Source organism: Pipistrellus kuhlii, unplaced genomic scaffold (genome assembly GCF_014108245.1).
Source record: "Pipistrellus kuhlii isolate mPipKuh1 unplaced genomic scaffold, mPipKuh1.p scaffold_m20_p_14, whole genome shotgun sequence".
NCBI lineage: Eukaryota > Metazoa > Chordata > Mammalia > Chiroptera > Vespertilionidae > Pipistrellus > Pipistrellus kuhlii.
In genome coordinates, this window is record NW_023425449.1 from 19,505,576 (window position 1) to 19,512,123 (window position 6,548).

The window sequence follows — 6,548 nt, forward strand, 5'->3', positions numbered from 1 at the left end:
ATCAGAAATCTCTGTACCCACTCAATTTTTTATGAACCTAAAACTGTTGTAGAAAATAAAGTCTATTAATAATTGAGAAATGATGAGTAAGTAATTAACTGTTGGCAGGCTTATAAGTCATTCCTAAACTACATATTAAATTGGACTGTTAAAAAAAAGTATACATGTGTGCGTGTGTGTGTGTGTGTACAAAGAATTCCATGAAGGTATTCAAGATAGTTTTAAAATTGATTAATTCCTTGGGTGTTAACCTAGGTAGGAGGACTTATTATATACTTCCTTCAATTTTAGAGATATTCTGCTGTGCATATATATTACTTTTTAAATTAAAAACATGTTAAAATGTTTATTTAGGTGGTGTTTATCTTATGGTACATTTTATTTATTTTATCCACAAATGACTTCTCAGTGTTTAATCTATTTAACCATATTAAATCTTGGGAAGTGTTTTGCTACCTCTGAAGGATGAGGGGGGATTATTTTACTCATGAAAGTCTTGTGAAGTGGCTGAATACTGTCATTCAAAATTTTCTGGTTAGGAAATGGGGGCAGAAAGAAGTAAACTTATTCATTGACACATTGGAAATCAGAAAAAAAATGATGGATCAGAACTTGCAGACCCCAATTTTACTAATTGGCTGCATTTAGCATGACACAGTATGGTCAATTGAGCAGTCATATCAGTTAAAATGGTTGGGCTGGATTCAGGTATCAAATAAGCTCGTCTTTAAATATATATTTTTTATTGCTCCCAGAGAGGAAGAAAGAGTGAGAAACATCAATGATGAAAGAGAACCATTGATTGGCTGCCTCCTGTATGCCTCCCATTGGGGATAGAGCCTACAACCTGTGTGTATGCCTTGAACTGAATGAATCATGACCTCTTGGTTCCTAAATGGATGTTCAACCACTGAGCCATACCAACCAGACTCAAATAAGCGAGTCTTAGGTGAAATGACCTCCAAGATAGTTTGAAACAGAAAAATAAAATATTGTCTGAGCCACTGGGTAGAAATTAAATAATCATATCTACCTGGTAAAGAGTTAGAATTAGTGGTAAATGACCAGGTAGATTAGAATGAAATCTCAAAGGCCTCTAATCTGTCCAGTCAACAGTGGAAAGCATGTATTTGAGCAGACAATGAATCCAATGTATTGAAGTCTTAGGACTAATCAGTAAACCTCACTTTAGCTGGGGCCCCATCTTTATTAAAAAGTTAAGAAGAAATGGCTATGAAGCTTAAAGCAGATTATGAAGAACTATTCCTTAGTTACTGACAGTAACTCCATAATAATGATGATCTTAAGAAATGATGGCAACTTAGTATTCATTGGGACATTACAATAATCATAGACTCAAGTTCTCTTTGTGTTTCGTTCAATAGAAAATGGAGAAAGGGGCACTTGAGTTTATAATTTAACAGCTTTCTTCAAAACTAACTTGTGACTAGGAAGTACGGGCTATGCCAAAATCCTATTCTTACCAACTTCTACCAAAAACTATTCAAACTGTCATTTGTCCTATAGATTTTTGTTGCATATACAGTACTTAAAATAGGAGGACATTGTTATTGTCTGTGTCTTAGATATTACTTTTGTTAGCAATTTAATCTGAATGTTTATCATGCTTAAAATACAATTTTTATTCTTGAATAATGAAATATCACAATTCTGGTGAAGTCTCAGAGAAAAATCCTGAGATTACCAAGGGTCAAGGAGAATATTATCCTAGGAACATATGCTTTAAAAAAATCTGTTGCAAACATACTTTCATGTATTTGCTTGTAATCATTAAATAACAATTCTCTTCTCTTCTGGAGTTAGCTGACTGGGAAGAAAACGGAAGCTCCCACCATCTCACTAAACAATATCTGGGTGGTAGAGTGGAGAGATTAAGGATATAAAAAGTACGATAATACCTCACATGTTTGCATTAGATACAAATTCAAAGATCTCATCCTTTGTTGGTGGGGATGAGATTTCCCACAATTGGATTAGCAGCATGTAAGCTGAGGGACTCCCTGAAAGCAAATTCACTAATACCAAAAGAGGAGATGAATTGGTTGCAATGCCTTGTGGTTGTGCTTCCAAGCAGAGAACCCAGCTGCTTTGATACATCTTGGGTTTGACATGAAAAGCAATAGCTGAGTCTTTCAGGAGAAAGCTTCCGGGCGGCTTTTGTCTTGTCTCCTGGACTATCTCTCTTGAGAGGCAGTCTTGTCAGGCTAGAATCAAACAAATCCAGGCTTCAAGATTCAGAGAAGCGACTTGCTGTGAAAATCTTTCTCCTAAGAGGAATTATGGGCCCCTCAAGGCTGTGCACTAAAGGAAATAAACTGTACCAATGGAAATTAATTGGTGCCATTGCAGATAACAACAAGAGGACTCTCTTTTTTAAATTCGGGAATCCAGTGCTTTTGTTTTGAGTGATGCTCTGTGCATTTGCAGATCAAGGTGATGGACTATTTGAAAGTAGGTTTTTGTTTCTGTTTCTTATTCCAATGCCTAAAAATCATGGCTTAGGATCTTGGAACCCTCTTTAGCTTGGCAATGTAAATAAAACAGGGACATGCACAGTAGAATACTGCTTTGGAGTTTGCAAGACACAGGCAAGCATTTCTAGCTCAGAGGGTGCATTTAAAGCTTAGTTAGTTCAAGTTTGCAGAGTTCTTGGCAAAGGAAGTTCAGCACATGGATGCTAATCAATCAAATATATACTTCATAAACATTTTAAATACCCAGCCCTAATATTTTTCCCTCACCAAAAACAAAAAAAACAACTGTGAGTTTATTTTCTTATTATTTATTTGCATCTATCAGGCTTAATAAAATCTTTCTTTTATTGTTTTAGTATCAATATTTTATCAAGTCTTTATTTTTTTCAACAAATACAAATTATATTTGCACTGGAACATTTCTACAGCTTAATCTCTTTAAAAATCAAAGTGGGGGAAAAAAAGAGAGTTATATAGTGCCAATTTATCAAAAAGAAAATAAAATTCAGATGACTTTCATTTCATTTTCAAGTAGAGTATGAAATATCAGGGAATGCTTTATGTTTTATACATGTTGACTTTAGATTAAAATGAAATTTTCATAGTGTTCTTTAAAATACAATCCAATTAAATTTCCAATGTCTTTGTTTTCAAGCTCCTGAATGGAGCTTTTGAAAAACCTCACACAGTAATAATAACCATAAAACCACCTTCATAAGGAAATGCTACCTAACTTAGAAAGGGGATCTTTATAGTCTGTGTGGGAGTGCATGCATACAGAATCTTTAGCAGGCAACTACACTGAGTTTGCATTTCATCTCCTGTTGTGCCAGTTAATGCAGACACATGTTGAATAGCATTCTACTGCTAAGTGGATGGGATGAAGCAGGAACAAATCTACTATTTTAGAAAGTTGATCCCAAAGTGAGGTACCTACCCACTTCATATGGCTGATGGCAGGTTAAAATGCCCAGGCCTTCTTCAATAATTCTACTCCTTGTTGGATCCTTCTAGCCTTGGATAATTCTTAGTCTTCTGCTAAGACTGGGATCAATTTCTCAGGGACAGCTAAGCCATTTTACTTAGACAGGACTAAGTCTGTAGCAACTCACTTGTATATAAAATGGGTTATATGCCAGATAACTCTGCTAAGCACTTTTATGTGCATCACCTTCATTTTTGACAAGAACTCTCTAAGATGGATTCTACTAATGCACCCATTTTACAGATGAGAAACTGAAGACCACTGAGGTCAGGTAACCTGTTCAAGGTCACACATGTAAGGCAGTGGTCAAAACAGAGACTAAAACTAAGTCTAATTTGAAAGCCCATGTGCTGGCATTAAGCCACCTCACTGTACTACCTATCGCTCCTCACAAATAAGAAAGAAACAAAAAGGATGAAAAATCCACATTATTTAGAAACAAGCACATTTTCATGTCTCCTCTTAAAGGAGAGTTACATGAAAGCACATAATTCTTATTTCTGAAATATGAGTTTAAGTTTTGTGAATGCAAATCATAAAACTTGGTACTTTAATGACTAGGGACGATCAGTGACTTTGTACAAATACACACATCCTTTTTGCAAGTGAATTGTCAAACAAGCTAAGACACCCGTGTAACTTATTTCTGTATGGGGTTACTGTTCTTAAAGTCCTATTAAGAAACTGTTGCTGACAGTAGCTAGCACTGGAGAGCACAACTAGCTCTGGGTTGTGCCAGGGATGTGATGTTCTTGTGGCTGACAGAATATTTATTCCCAGAGGGAACAGCTATAAATTGCATTTTGCCCCTTCAGTTGCTACAAGCTTGTGATGGAGAGTGGGTGGAAAGGACAACCTGTAATTCAGGATGGGTTGGAAGCTGGTTGCCTAGGAAACTGGGATGAGCAGCACAATGCCAACCCAAACTGACTGTGAACAAGAGAGGGGATGTGCTTTTATGATCTGTGTTGCTTTCCAAATACAAATTTTGTTGACTCTTGTGGAGTCTGATTAGGGCCATTAGCCCTTGGTTGGCAGTGCATGCCAAAGTGGGCCAGAGGTGAGTCAGGAAGGATGGGGTAGTTTTCATAAACATTGTGCTGACAATACATGGGGGAGAAGTGGATAATGGTGTCATTAAAATGAGCTTGTGAGAGGATAAGGTAATCAACAGATGAATATTTTACATAATGTAGCATGCAGGCAATCCTCAATCAAAACTGATCTACATTTAAATTTACTGCAGCAGCAAAACTTGCATTTTTTTAACCATAAAGTTTATTTGCCATCATCCCTTATTCCCTAACTTTTATGCTACTTACATTGGAAGCTTTGATTTATAATAAAGTAGTTATCTTCAAGGGAAGCACTTGGAAATTCACAAACCTTTGCTGAAAATAGTACTTAGTTTTCCAATACTTGAAAATATGCAGATTTATTTTTTCTTTTAACTGTATCATACATGTACATGTATACATTTAGATGTGTGTAGACATGTGTAAATATATATTTAAGTTCAATGACATGAAATTGCTTATTGTAGGTCATACTGGTACTAAAAATTGCAATGTATATAGTTCAACTTACACATAAATAGGAGAGATGATAGATTTTGGGGCACAATATTTTATATTCTTGTCTTTTTACTTGAGTCCCCATGCCCTTTTTTCCCCTTTCCACCTTACCCTGTCAGTCTTACCTGACCCTTCTCATCGATCCTCCCTCTATCCTTGCCTCAATAAGCAACTAATTTTAACAACATAGTATCTCCATCCTTGCAGAATCACACACAGATGTAAATATTTCTGTGCACTTATCCTTAATGGATTTCAACCCAATTTTAAGCAGTTTTCTCCATTTTTGACATTCATTCACCTGAATTCCATTTCTCTCACATGTGCTAGAAACTACTCACAAATGATTCACGCTGTAACATGTGGCAATGGATGCATAATTCTTTTCTGGTTTCTTACTTTTGCCTTTCCAGAATAAAGTATTATTTTGCAAAGTACTTGAGAAGGAATTAGTTCGTTTTTTTATTCTGCAAACACAAGACTCAGAACTTGTACGGCAAGGAAAAATGTCCTCTCAGAGCCATTTCTCTCATATCCATGTGTCAGAGCAAAGTTAATTATCTTTTTGGCAATGGGTCCTATGAAAAGACCATAGAATTAATTTTTCTAAAAAAATATATTTTTATTGGTTTCAGAGAGAAGGGAGAGGGAGAGATAGATCAATCATGAGAAAGAATCTTTGATGGGCTACCTCCTGCATGCCTCCTACTGGAGATCCAGCTTACAACCCTGGCATGTGTCCTGACTGGGAATCGAGCCAAACCTTGACCTCCTGGTTCATAAATTGACGCTCAACCACTGAGCCAGGGCGGCCAGGCCCCATAGAATTAATAATACAGGGTTTGAATATCACAGAAGTGGCACAGCTCCACCACAGAGGTGATAGGAAGCCTGCCTTCTCCGTCTCAGCCAAAGATGACTCTCCCCCTCACTGGCTGTTGCAAATGCCATTGAGTCCCACTCTCCTTCTGGGGACAATATTTATTGTATTAGGTCATTGAGGTCTGTGCTCATCAAGATGGACAAACTGTCAGGATGCTGGGCCACTGGGCTACCCTGGACCACACTACTCTTCGTTTTCTCACTAGAAGTGAGTGTTGACAGAGGGAGAAGAAAGAAAGGACCCCATGGTCGGGTTCACGCCCCATTTCCCACTCAGCACTGCCCATCCTGCATGCATCCCTACAGGCTCTGGACAGACACTCTTTGGCCCACATACAAAGGCCTGCCATTTCACCAGGCTATTCCCCTGGGGCTATATAATTTCTTATTTGGAAAGCAAAGTTCCTTGTAGTAAAATCAAATGTTCATTCCCAGGAGTCTGTGGTTGAAGGTGTCTGGGATCAGCTCAGGAAACTCCTTTCCTAGGAGTTGGGATTGGTTTGGTTGGCAGGGTTTACTTTTATCCTCAGCAGAGGGTGCTGGCTGAGGAGAACACAGGTCATTCTGGTTCTTGTATGGCTGAGAGCTGTTGTTTACTTAGAAGCTGAGTCT